The 15,045-nt window shown below is 37.7% G+C and overlaps 1 protein-coding gene across 1 annotated transcript in view; it reads left to right on the top strand.

Annotated features, from left to right (window-relative positions):
* LOC145944899 (uncharacterized) overlaps window positions 1-15,045 on the top strand; it is a 116,988-nt gene that overhangs the window by 22,965 nt on the left and 78,978 nt on the right. The window contains exon 11 of the transcript XR_014426762.1: window positions 40-83. The gene's annotated coding sequence lies outside the window, so the exon portion shown is untranslated. The remainder of the gene's footprint in view (window positions 1-39; window positions 84-15,045) is intronic.

The raw sequence follows: 15,045 nt of genomic DNA, 5'->3' as shown, positions 1-15,045 counted from the left end.
ATTTTGTATACATATAATTTGTGTTTTTATATGTTACAGATCAACGTTTGTACCATAGAGCTCCGCTGCTGCACATCGGATCGGTGAGTGTATTGCATGTGTATACATATATTCTACATTATCTCTGTATATGTAGATTAATCGCCAGAAATAACTTGGAGCTCAAATCAGAAAAAGAGTTAAGAAATTATATGTTAACTTTATATAAGAAAAGATTTAAGAAATTATAGTTAACTTTTTCATCAAAACAATGAATTACATAATTTTCTTTAAAAAACTAAAAAATATATGCCAAGCAAATAAAAGTGTTAAAAATTCTTGTTTTTTTTGGTTCATGTACATTTACATATTCATAAACATGATTAAAACTTTCTGGCGATTATTTCTATATCATATATTAAAATATATAAATATGTGTTATTATGAAATGGCTCACTCTAGAAACACAATAATGCCGCAAATGTTTTGCCCTGAAAAACTCGCAAAACATAAGACAATATTTAAATATACACTGAAAAATTAAAAATAAAACAAAATGGTTTCATATAAAAGAGTTATGTAGAAGTTCAAATTTCAAAAAATGCTCTTTAAGAAAATTTCAAACCTCAATAAAATTTAAGAGAGAGCAATATTTTTATTTAATAATTAGTTTTTTAGGTAATTAATAATTAATTAAAAATAAATTTGTTTAAAAAATTTTTTAAATAATTTGAATGATTTGAATTTTGAATGATTTTATTTTGGAATCAAATTTGATTTCTATTTTTCTCCGCTCAAAAATACGTGATTTTCTTGACATTTTTATAACATAGTTTGTAAGAAATAAATCCGTGATTTTTTTATATCTATCGTTCGCAGATCAGAGATTCTTCTTTTTCTGATGAAGAACTATAGGTATAATTTTGCTGATGAGGTTACTATTATTAACAAAAACCGAATTTTATTGAACAGATTATTCGGAATTTTCTTATTATCTTTTTATTGTTAACGATGTATGCATCTTTGTTTCGAGATATTTGAATGCTATTTTTAGTTTTTTTTATTTTGTTATCGATTTTATCTCGAATATATATCAACTAGACAACACAAGCGCGCGCGCTACGCGCGTACCATTTCTCTATTTTATGGAAAAAAGAATAATGTTTTTATATTAAGTTTGTTTAAACTTGATTAATATTTTCTGATAGAAATTAGCTGATTAAATTTTAAAATAAATATGTGTTATAAAAATTAAAATAATAATGTTATAAATAATATATTACAATACTTTGAACTCGAATAATATTTTTTGACAGAAATCAGTTGATAACTGTCAAAAAATATTAATCGAGTTTAAAGTACTATAACATTTTATTTAAAACATATTATTATTTTATAATTTTTATTACATACTATTATTTTAAAATTTAGTTAACAAATTAACGCTTTAATTAGCTCATTTCTGTCAAAAAATATTAACAAAGCGTTAATTTGCTAATTAAATTTTAAAATAATAATATGTTATAAAATGTAAAATAGTAATATGTTGTGAATAATATGTTATAATGCCTTATCTGCGATTAATAATTTTTGACAGAAATCAGCTGATAACTGTCAAAAATATTAATCGCGAATAAGGTATTATCATATATTATTTACAACATATTACTATTTTAATTTTTATAACATATTATTTTAAAAATTAATTAGCACAAATTACCTCTTTAATCATTATTATTTCTGTCAAAAAATATTAATAAGATGTTAATTTGTGAATTAAATTTTAAAATAAAAATATGTTATAAAAATTAAAATAATATGTTTTAAATAATATGTTGCAATTTCTTAAATTCGATTAATATTTTTGACAGTTATCAGCTGATTTCTATAAAAAAATATTAATTGCAGATAAGGCATTATAACATATTATTTACAACATATTACTATTTTACATTTTATAACATATTATTATTTTAAAAATTAATTAGCAAATTAACTCTTTAATTAGCTGATTTCTGGCAAAAAATATTAATAAAGTGTTAATTAAATTTTAAAATAATAATATGTTATAAAATGTAAAATAGTAATATGTTGTAAATAATACATTATAATGCCTTATCTGCGATTTATTTTTATTTTTTTTATTTTTTTTTTTTTGACAGAAATCAGCTGATAACTGTCAAAAATATTAATCGAGTTTAAGGAATTATAACATATTATTTAAAACATATTGTTATTTTAATTTTTATAACATATTATTTCAACATTTAATTAGCAAATTTATCAGCTGATTGAAAAGGGATTTCTTTATAATTGATAAGCCAAACTTTTTTTACTAAATCGTACAGAGAGAGAGAGAGAGAGAGAGAGAGAGAGAGAGAGAGAGAGAGAGAGAGAGAGAGAGAGTGTATGTGTTCTTTTTTATAATATATTTTATCAAATTTATTAAAATAATATCTCGTCAATTTCGAAGTAACGAAGAAAGAGTAATATTGACTTTTCGACTAAACTATTGAACACACAATTCACATTATTTTAATTCATACTTTTACGATTTTATATTACAAATTTTATAATTTATAATGTTTGTTCGATCAATTTCAATATTAATACGAAACTGTTATTGACAGCTTGATCCTATGCAATTAGTTAACAAAAAGTTGATTTTAGAGACAAGATAAATAAAAAATAAAATTGAAACATTGTACTCTTAATTGAAAGTTTGACTTGCATACAAAACTGAACTATTTCACATTAGAACTAGCTCGCATTATACTTGCGCATTAATTTTTAATTATGCGGACAGAAAAAGCATATAAAATTAAGCAACTATAGAAATAGGAAATAGCTCAATATGTGCAATCTCAAAATCCATTTATTAAGAAACACAAGCATTTTGTCTCTTTGTGACAAAACTGCCCTTTCGCTGCAGATATTCTTCTTAATATACATATACATTCTGAAATTATATATTCCGAACAGAAAAACAAATAGAAGCAAGGGAATTTACTATAATGCAGTAGACTTACAGCGCCGTATATATTGATGCTTTATGGGAAATTTTATTCTATTTTTACATGAAATTTTAAACATTCTTACATAGCGATAATAAAACATGAATTCTTTTATTCTGCAGATATTGATATACTGTGGATTTATATATATTAGTTCCTTTACTTTTTTGAATTTAAATTATGTAGCATATTCTTCAAATTTTGAAAGATTGCATGTACTATACCAAATATGCTTTATAGCGTATTTATATTTTGAGATTATTACTATTTTAGAATTACAATTCTAAAGTGCTGTAATATTGTATTTTCTTCTTAATCTTTTATATAAAATATAAATTTTTGATAGAAATTATAATATAATATAATAAAATAACTAAAATTATAATATAATATAATTATAATTATACTCGTTTATCTCCGCGATAACGATTTATTTTACATAATATACTTACATATATAATACATATTCCTTATTCCTTTTATTGTGCGCAGCCCCTAAAAAGAACAAATTCTTTTTTTCTTTATTGCACACACATGACACTGACAGGAATATATATATATATATATATATATATATATATATATATATATATATATATATATAGAAAAGATCGAAAATCGTCATATACATGTGATAAGAAAATATATCAAATATAGGAAAGAAATAATTAAATATAAGAAAGTAAGACAAGAAAGAGAATAAGATTATTTTTCGGAGATCTGTCTTATTTGGAATCTTATTATTAGTAGCAAATACAGCGATAATAAAATGCATGAAAATTATGGAGAGGCAAAATGGAAATATACTTACATATTATTACGTGCTATATTAAGAATTTAATTGAGCGAAGTTCTAATTGTGTAATCTCGAAATAACATTCGCATTTATATATCGAGATAATGATTTGAGTGTCTTGATTATAAATGTGAACAGATAACTATAGCATATAATAAATAAATAATGCTATATGTAAAGTAATAACAATGTGTAGAAAATTAATAAGAAGACTGCATTATGGTATTATCATTTTTTAATTTAGCCAGATTAGCCATGTTGAGTCTAAACATGAATAAAAAGCTATCAAGATAATCCATTAAATTCATGATTTTCGTATGCTCGATTATTTACAATTTATAGTGCATAAATTAATAGAACAAAAATAGCAAGAATACGCATACAAATTTTTTTATCCATTAGATTCAAATTGTCTCGCAGATGATGCATCTTGTTATATTCCTAGGAAAAAAAAAACATTCCGATTTACTTTCGACTCTCGCGATTTCGGCGGAAAAGACTTTTTTGTTTCTCGTGTTTTTCGCTCTCGGTATGCGATCTCGCGGATGGCGCGAAGGGGATAAGAAGGGGGAGGAGATGGGAAGCACAGAAGCAGAGAGCATGGAAGCGGGAATAAAGTGGAGTAGACCGGAATAGAGTACAAGGTGTATGCCTAGAAGGTATAGAGAGAAAATGGTAGCCAATGGCAGTGCCTCGGCGCGTCGTTGCTACAGTATTGAACGTCTCCTACGTGGGTCCAGATCTCGTCCTCTCTCTCTTTCTCTTCATGTCTCTGTCCCTTTCTTCATCTCTCTTTCTCTTTCCTTCTCTGTCGTTCGCCTCGTCTTCTCTTTCTCTCTCTATCTCTCTCTTTGAGCCACCCGTCCTCCGTTTTCTCCTGGTCGTCCTCGTCCTCTGCCTCCTTCTCCCCCATCTCTCTCTATACTGTCTCTCTTTCCTGACTCTCTCCTCTCTTTACCTTCCCTCTGTCTCTCATTCCGCGTCTCCTTCTGTCCTTCTCTCGTCCTCCCTGCCTTTTACCTCCCTCGCTTATCCTTCTCTCTCTCTTTCTCTCTTTCTCTCTTTCATCTTCTCGTAACCCGACGATGTCCTCCCTCCACGATCTCGTCCTAGGGTGGAGACCCTCCCTGGTCCTCCCTACCTCTACCTCCTCTGTACCGGTGCTTCTCTTCGGCTCTCATCTCACGAGGTGGAAGGAAGGGGAGAAGGAGGAGGACTTCTCTCGGTAACCTCTCTCCATCAGAGACGATCCGTGAGTCTGCTGCCGAGATCCGGAGTGGTATGAGGTGGCCGTTTCTATATCCTCTCATTAATATCCGACCTTAGGAGGTCCAAGGTGGCCCGTATGGCCGTGGCGGCCCTCTCTGTCAGATCTTCAGCGACAGTCGTGCGCGACTGCTGCCGTCATGAGAAATAATCTGCCCGTTAACACACAGAAACAATAATCGAAGCTTTCTTTCGCAGAACATTCTATATTACTTTTGATGGTTTGTTCTCCAAAAGGAAGAGAAAATCTTTTATATCATCGCAAGTTTAGATTGGTACACATTTATACCTATAAAATAGAATAAAATCATATGAATGAATTTAGATTATATATTTGTAATAAGATATCTCTCTCTCTTCTCCCAATGTGCGTGTAAACACATAATAATGGCAAATTTTTAATAATAACAACATCTATGTTCAGTCAGACTCTAACATTTTTAGAAATCACAGAAATCGGTGAGATTTTATCTGGATATTGAATCTGATGATAGGTACTTTTTTTGCTTTTAATGTTAATTAACGAAGATAATAATAATTTATTCTATAGCTATCATTCGATAATAATACAAGTATCGCGAATTTTCGCGAAATAAAGTCCTGCGAACCGCGAAATGACATTGGTCATTTCTACGACGAGATATCGATTTAATAGAGAATTGCGCCGCAATCGATGATCGAGTCGCGAATCAATACGAGTCGGAGAATGATTACGGAAGGAACGAGACGAGGAAGAGGGATAGGGGAAGACGCAAGCGATTGAGACGGGGGAGAGAAAAATGAAGGGAGACAGAGAGGTCAGAGGAACAAGGTAGGATACTTAATTGAATATTCAGGGATACGTGTGCGATTGATGCGCGGTGTCAGTAGCCGTGGCGTAGAGCCATAGCACGCGGCGGTATAATCGACGTATTACGCTGAGCCTTTACTGGCAATTATGTTAAGGCCGAAACGCGCATTCGGGATATACCTATCCGCGCCCTTTCGACCGGCACGTACAGCTGAATGCCTATACCATTCATGTTGCATAAGTTGCAGCGAAACTGGTAACTTATCCTTATCAACGAGAAAGAGAGAAGGGGAGAACTTATTGTTATCTGTGGCATTTTTTTTTTACTATGATTAAGTCCATAACTTGAAAGATTATCTTCTGCTCTCTCCGGGCAGGAGACCAGCTGATTTGATGTCGATAGAATGTCTCGATACGAAATTGCTCGACTCGATAAAGCGATTACGATACATCCTCTCACGCGTTAGATGATGAGTAGAACGTCGTCTCCGACGTGCATTCCGAATGCGCCGAGTCGGAAGCAACGACGAGGCGGTTGTGGAAGTATGTGCGATGAATCTTTCTTTTTTTCGCGGAATAAAACTCTCGGGGGAGAGCGACCCGTAGAAGCGGACGGGGTCCTCGCGCGCGCGGTCTGCAGCTGCTGGATCTTATGCTAATCCCACCCCCGGAGGCTAACCCCGGCGTGCGCATCCCATGAAAAAGTTGCTCGTTACACGTTCGTCCATAAATCTCCCTCCTAAGCTTAATCTGTCCGCCGCCGCCGTCTCTTACCCCGCGGACCCGCGTCGCGGAAAACTCCTGCGAACCCGGGCGGCAGGTGTATACGTCTCGGCGCGCCCGCGGATTTTCATAATTTTTTATCCTTCGGCGAGAATTTAAATCCCTGCCGGCCGACCGTCCGTCCGATGGAATGCAGCTTCTCGGACGCGAAATGATCGTGGCTGCTTAAAATTTGTAGCGACAAAAGAAATGTCAAATTCGACGAGGATAATATAGGGTGATTGTTTCAAAATTTTGTGTCTCGATATTCTCTGAAGAATTTTAAAGGATCTATAGTAAAAAGGACAAAGATGATTATAATTTCTTATAATAAGCATCAGTGATAAAGACCATCTGATGCACATGCTTTACATTTTAATCTTATTCTAATGTTTTATAATATCAGTTTTTTTTTAAATATTTGCTAGTATATATGCGAACTATGCAAGTTTCGGGTAGGTGCACCATCAGAATCCTTCGCTCAGGAATTTGCGTATGTACATATCGGCGCACACTAGGATCCCGGTAAGGGAATACGCTCGCGATCTCCAAAGCCTTCGTGCCGTTCGCGAGCATGGAGTGGATTGGACACGCATAATGAGAGCTTCGCCCCCGAAAGGTTCGTGACGCTGTCGAGCGAGTATACCGAGATACGAGTAGGAGGGCAAAGAAAGAATTATAAGAGGTGGGCAGAATGCAACGTATAGCGTGAGAACTCCCGGTGAGCCCGGCTCTCTCTCCCTCTCCTCTCTCTTTCTCTCTCCCTATATCTGTGCTCCCGGGTTTCCGAGATGCTCGCGTGAAATCCCAAATGTAGATATCTACTCCGTGAGAGGCGTTCGGGAAGAGGGCTCATCCGCTCTGCTCTAGGAAGGATGTGTCGAACGGAGAGTGAAAAGGCCTCCGAACTATCCTCTTCGCCTCTCTCCTGCCTCTCCAATCTCTTGTCATTCCCCGGTTTTGCACGCCACCAAGGGATACACGTCATCGGCTCCCGAAGTCGAGCATATCTTTCCAACATTGCGCCAAAAAATCTTGTCAGTCGATCGGTTCCTTCGAGACATCTCCGTTGCGCGCACACATGACTAGATTCTTTCATATAGGCAGTGTTTGATTTTTAATTGTAGACTAATTTGATGTTGAAAATGAAATATGCGCATTAGCATACAAAAAGCCATAAGAAAATTGCCAAAATACAAAATTATAATATTAAAAATTAAATTGCATGTATATAATATAAATCAAATATGTGCATATGAAAGCTATCGCTTTTTATCCATTAATGAATTATTTTCTCTCAAGTAAAATATCATCAATTTTTTTATTTATGGCAGAGTAAAAGTATAATCGTAATAAAAATTACATATTTTTCGCTGTAACTATATACATTTACGATAATTTTTTTAATTATATAATCGATGACATTTTGCTACTATAGATCCAGAGTGAACTCGCTAAGAGACGTAGGTGTTCGATATTTGAGACAACCAAGATATATATATATATGTACATATATATAATACATATGCGTGGTCGGTCATGTGGGCGAGTTCGTGAGTTTCCAGGACGGTATATATACAATGCGGATAGAGCGTGTGAGAAGTCTATGGGCGTGGGGGCCATTATGGAGATGGATCTTCCTTCGAATAAAGCTCGCAGGATGGGCACAGGGATAAGGGAGGAGAGACAGGAGGGAGGAAAGGGGGAGAGGGTGGTTTGAAGAGCCGCCACCGGGCTCGGAAGGAAAAGGGGCGGTGGGTGGTTGGAAAGAAGACGAGAGAAGAGCGCGACAGAGAGAAAGGAGAGAGGAGAAACGCGGGGATGGGGTGGTAGTAGTGCTAGTGGTGGCAGTCCCAGTGGGTAGTTCGTGGTAATATATCACCCTCTTGTCGTCCGTGAGACGCGAGTAAGCCTGTCGGCCAGTATCCACCCACCCCTTTCGCCTCCCCCAGCCATGAGGCTCCTAAGGCGAAGGTGCGAGAGGGAATCGATATCCTAGGTACGACAGACATTGCGCGCCGAGTGTGTTCGGATAATTCTCTTAGTTTTCATCTCGCGTGGAGAGAGATCCGGATCGATATTCTCGAGAGTCTCGGGCTTCGATCGCCACGCAATCTGATCGATTTTTACCTCCGTGTTACGGATTAAGTCTCTCGAAATTGTTCTCCATTAATTTAAAAACTCCTAATTCTCGTCTTTTCAATCGTAAAGTCACAGTAGAATTATTAGTTTCTTCTTAGACTAATTATAAAAATATGCGCATGTAATATTTGGAGGGTTAAAGATATTTTAAGACGAAATACTTTTTCAACATCCAATTATGAATTAAATTCGTATCTCATCAAGTCTTATATTTCTTTGCGACATAATTAACAAGAAAGAAAAAGTCTGAAATTAAAATCAAATATGTTAAAATTAGAAATTGCAATTTCTTAAATTTTTAGCTCTTCGTCGATACTCTCGACGAAGCTCTCGTGCGACAGTTAATCATTGATCGAATCTTTCAATAATTATTTCATCGACAAATCCTTTAGGAAAAACTCTCGAAAAACCGTATTAACCCTTAGCTCTGCATCAAGCAGTGCAACCTCCGTACCCTCTTTTATCCCCCGGAACGTAACCGGAAATTCCTCGCGCCACCCGAGCGGCCTGATACTTTCACGAGCAACAACGCGGAGGCGGCGGTGGTGGCGGCAGCAGCGAACGCGGTTTAATCAAGGAAAGGAGACTGAGGTAGATGTAGGGGTGAGTGGATGGAGACGACGGCGGATGGAGGGACAAAGCATGAGGGGTTCCCGAAGGAGGAGCATAAGGAGAGGGTGAGAAGGGCGGTCGAAGAGGAAGAGAAGGGAGAGGGAAGAGGAAGGTAGTGGCAGCAGGACCGGGGAAAGGGGGTGGCAGGATGTGGGTGGAAGGTAGAGGTTGTGGAACCGTGGATCGATGTGTCGCCCGTGTGTCCAGCAGGTCGCGAGCGCTTGCGCTCTGATGTCTTCTCTTTCTCCCTCTTTCTCTCTCTCTCTCCCTCTCTCTCTGTCTATCTCTCTATATATCCCTCTGCTCTGTCCTCTCTCTTTCCTCCGTTTTAGTGTCTCTTCGGGTTCCTGATTCGCCGAGAGCGCGGTGACAACTCCTCTCCGAGTTTGTCACTCGACGATGCTTGACTCCCCCGCATGTCCTTTGTCACCCTTCCCTGAACGCAGCCGCGCGCATCGCGCTATTGTTCCTTTCCCTCCGGCACTGTGTCGCCAACGAGACCAAACGTTGGTCGTCGACGTTTCCCTCTGCAGCCTGCGACAGATTCCTCCAACCGTCACCGCCCTTATGGGTGGGGCTCTCGTTGGAAGCTTGTTGTCCTCTTTTTATTAAGTTTTTTCAAGTCGGGCTTGAAAATAGGAGAATAGAATAAAAGATAAAATGCTAATACATATATACAATACATAGACCAAACATAAGTCGAGTGAGGGTGGATGTCAGCGAGATGATTTATTTTGTCTACTATATCATGATAAGATATTCTATATGTATACAATATACATACATGAATTTAAAAAATACAGTTACTTTCTATGAAAACATTTGCCACACACTTTGATTAAATATTTGATAGCTATAATATTTAACGCAAATTAAAAATGTTTAATGTAAAAGTAAATTAAAATTTGATTTGCCATAATATTTTACCTTAACAGTCATTTTTGTTGCATTTCCATCTTTTTTTAATTAAAGAGTTATCATATTTAAATCATATCATCACTGATTTGTGATACATACTCAATTACAGCTCGTGATAACTATCATTTCCTTGCGTCGCAATCATGCGATGACGGTCGCGCGAATGTCACCTGAAGTGTCAGCGAATCAGCTGACGTTCTACGTTAGGCACTTCCCCCGAATTAAGAACGAAGATACATATATTGGATTTCCTCGCTATGCCGTACTTCCGTCCTTCTCGACTCAGAATGTCGTTGTCCCATGTCCCCACTACAGACCAACACCGGCGACAGTCGGGATTGGCCGACAAAGGCGAGATTGGGGACAAGGGCGTGGTTGCTCTCCATTGCGTCTTTCGATAATTATACAGCTCGAAATCGTCCGAATTATTCGTACAAGTTTATAGTCGCAAAAACGTTAAATTACATTTTTTTTGCATTTAACGTCTCATTAATTTTTTTAAGCAACAATATGTATTTTCATAATGTTAAGCAAGAATCTCATATTTTATTTTACGTTTCTCGTTATTTGAACATTTTTACATTAATACTAGATGTGATGTATCTCATAATAATTACAGTGCAATCGTACTTTCTAAATTTTATAAAAAAATTTTACGTGTCGCTGACATTTGCTCCAATACTTAAAAGTTAAATCCGTGCTTTTCTTGTCGCTGTCACGATCGAGAACGCGAAATTCTTTCGATGCCAACGTTTTATTTGGAGCTGTTCCACCGTAATATAGGATAACCATTTTTCGAGACTAAAGTAGTCGGCTTTTAACACGCCATTATGCATGCACATAAAGGAAATCGAGTTTACGACAGGATGAAACTTGAATTAGGTCAAACACGAGTACGCACGTCCTGGAGTTTACGTTACGTGAATTTAGAGATTGGAACGTTCTCAGTAATTTTTTTTAAGTAGAAACGAATTAACTAATTAATCGAATTAACTTCAATGTAAAACGCGAGAGGCATTTACGTTCGAAACGTAAGATCGAGGTCGGATTGAAATTTTACGTCCTATATTTTTCGTGTTACACGAAATTAAAGATCCTGCTTTCAATAGACTTAACTTGCAATCGTTTTGTTGTTTTAGATTTCGAAAGGGAGCATACTGCTCCAGACTTGCGTGCGTTAAATTGGCTATCCGTTGCTAATAGGCGCTGTTTTGCCACAAACGCCTCTGCATTCGCTTCTTTATTTATCATTCTTCCTTTATTTAAGAGAATACTTTACTTATGTTGCAGAACTATATTATCGTTCCACACCAGTTCAATATATTATCTTACCTCGTAGCAAAACAATAATCGATTTTTCATTACTTGTATAATAAATAAACGTAAAAATGTAACTTTGATCGCACTATAATAGTTGAAAATTTCATCGAAATTTTTGGCTATATTATTTCTTAAATTTTGTAAAAATTATTGAAAACTGCTTATCCCTCTTCAGATATAGAAGATACTTAATAATCTGTTTAATAAACACAGATGAATAAATAATGAAAAATAAAGAAGCAAACGGATCTGCTGGAATGCTCGTCGATGGTGGAGCTTAATCGGGGGGCTTTCGCGATTTACAGCGTGGAACCGATGTACTCGTCGTGGTCGCTTACAAGGGTCCGACCTGGTACGCAAGGTGAGAAAGGGGGAGCGAGATAAAAGAGCGAGAAAGAGAGAGAAAGGGGGGCAGCAACGGGGGCGTGTTGAAAATGCTCTCACGGCAAGCGGGTGAGAGAACGAGCCAGCAACGTGGGCCTTGCCGTGTCGCGGGATAATTGGGACACCGTGTATTATCGCTTGCGTGCCATATACGCGGTGCACAGTGTGTGATTGGATAGGCGGAGATGGGTCGCGCGAGATAGCTGACCCTAACCAAGGTGGAAGACCGACTGCGGGGGTATATCTCGGAGGACCATCTTCTCCATCTGCAGCGGCGTTACCTATCTACGTCACGGTTGATGCATGGCGTGGGCGTTCCTGCGTTCGTACTCAGGGGTTCTCATTTAATTATCGGCCAACCCCGTCGGCCTTTCCTCCCCCGAGATGCACACGGTGTGAAATTTGCCTCCGATCCGGGAGGACAAAAATATTTTCTACCTAGATTACTAGAAATGTATCCCGCATTTTATAGATTCGACTCAAATGTATGAAATTTGCATTAAGACTGAGAGGAGAAAAAAGTATTAGATTCGTAATTATTTTATAGACATAATTCTATATATACATTAATCTCACGCCGCAACTAGTCGCGGATAAGAATCCTGTGTTTTTGGCGCTATTTCTGCGCCGGCACGGATCTCTAGAAGGTGTTAAATTGGATTTCTCGTCCAACGATCTCTCCTTCTTCGAGCGAGATTAGTCTGATCGAGTCTCTGTGCCGCGATATGTTCGATATCAATATCGAGTGAAATTGGAATTGGAACTCGCTTGTCCTCCTTATTTACCCTGATACCTTGTCCAATCGATGACCATTATTGATCCGAGAACAGCCGATGTCGTTGACTCGAACAGCTCTAAAATCGAGAATATTGTTTACGGTGTAAGACTCTCAGCTCTTCGTTGCCAAGTAGAATTACATTGTAATTATTTCATCTAAAGCGCTAGCATAATTTTAATTTTGTACAGATTATTTTTTATTTTTGATGTCATTAATTAATTATAATTTATGCATCAACCACGAAGATGGAAATGCCATGCAATGATAATGGTAATCGATATCAATAACTGCATCGAATTGGAGGGGTGGAAGAGGAGAAGTAATTGGATCTTGTATTACAAACGTTTAACGATTCACACATTTTCAACTCGCGATTACGGTTCTATTATATATAAAGTATATTTTATTTATACGATTATGTGTATTAAGAAGATCTCTCTTAACAATTTTAAGACGAACGAAATATTATTAGTTATTTTGTGCATATAATGTACCAGTTTATAATAGCGCTACACCGATTTAGCAGCTAGTAAACAATAATTATTAGTATGGTATTTAACTGGCCATGCTTTCCTCAAGACGGGAGTTTTACTTCAGTTCGAATCCCCCGTCCACCCTTCCTGATCTTATTCATTCGCCGCGGTCGATTATAAATCATGACGTTTGGCGGGGCCCTTTGACGATCGCGGCTGCGAGTACAATGTGGCGATTCGTGAGCGCGTGTGAACACGCACGTATGTGTGCGATCATCCCCCTATCATCTCCGCAATGGCGGGTACGACGAGTCAGTCCTATATGCACGCATATATACGACAGGGCGGGGGTGGGCAGGGAGCGGGTGGCGAGATGAGAGTCCTCATTAACTGGTTATTAATAGCTCGGCCTGCTCATATTAATGACAGACGCATCTGCTTCTTATATATCTACCTGGCGTGTATATATATACCGAGCCTCCCTTCTCTTGACTCTCTCTCCCTCGCCTCAAACGGTCGACATTTTTAGCGTATTCTCTCTCTCTTGCGTGCTTTGATCGTCTATCTTGTTAAGTTGTAAGTTACAAACCGCCGCGTGCACTGTGGATAATAATTATAAAGATATGCCGTACAGTTTTCTCGGACCTCGAATAAAGAAGACAATAGCGACTTTCAAATTAAGATGTTTTTCTGTAAGACGTAAAACGGATGCTGCGTAAGCAGCTAAATGTAGACTGCGAAATGCAGGTCGATCCACATATACTTCCTCTTTCAGTTCGTTCTCCCATACGTAATCGTTGGTTCATCTCTATCGAGCGATTTAACGGTGCTAAATCATCCGTATATAACGGAATACCAATTGCATAAGAGATTCGTACCGAGATCTAGAAATATAATTAACGCGAATGACGTTTTTATCGAGCTACCCTCATTAGCGTCAGATCGGCGCAGAATGCGAATGACTCGATCTACTTTGATTACTAATTCGACGCGCAGTATCGAGCCTCCCAGGTCGATGTTATCAACGAGTCGTTATATGTTCCTCGTCCGCAATCATCGGCCGATTAGCGTCGCCGATGGGAAGATCGCGAGTGTATATACCTCCGTGGACCAATTTTAGTTTAATCATAATTGCTCTTTTATTTACTAAAGTTTTATTTTCCTGATCTCCCTCTCCTCCTCTCTTTCTCCATCCATCTCTCTCGCCGAATCTGATTAGCTTCAGGCATTGACGAGTCACCGTCCGCTTCTGGTGGTACGGAAAGTGATAAATCGTGGAGTTCGCGGGGCGACGTTCAGTAGCCCCCCGATGTAGCTCGCGTTCCCCCAATTTAAACGGTATTCAAGGCGACACAAAGAGCCCCGGTAGCTCATATGTCATCGCGCGGCGAGAGTCCGCGACGGCTCGGCTTCGCCGCTTCTTTTGTCGGGGATCTTACACGGCCACGGCGTGATAGATCCGTGAACACCGTGGACATTTAAACGCGCCGTCAGCCGAGGCGCAAAGGAGGCGCGAGCGAACGCTAATTGACGTTACTGACGACGCGTCGTGTGTGGTCGAGCGTTTATTCAAGCCGATGCATTTTGTTAAGCGAACGCGCATACCGATGAAAATTCACGTGTGTCACGAAAATTGACATATGTCAAACGTGTATCGCTACTACTTGAAAATTGAAATTTTTATGGAGATTGCATTTTTTTATATTTTTTTATTAAATGGGATTCGGTAACGAGTATAAGACCACGCCTGCCAAAAAAATGCTAAAAAAGATTAACGACGGTAAACACGCATGTGCAGGACTATTCGTTTT

This window comes from Prenolepis imparis, unplaced genomic scaffold, assembly GCF_030444845.1.
Source record: "Prenolepis imparis isolate NDT839.2.m4 unplaced genomic scaffold, iyPreImpa1.0 SCAF_13, whole genome shotgun sequence".
Taxonomy (NCBI): domain Eukaryota; kingdom Metazoa; phylum Arthropoda; class Insecta; order Hymenoptera; family Formicidae; genus Prenolepis; species Prenolepis imparis.
Note: the sequence above shows the minus strand (reverse complement) of the source record. Positions and strands in the feature narration are given on the sequence as shown.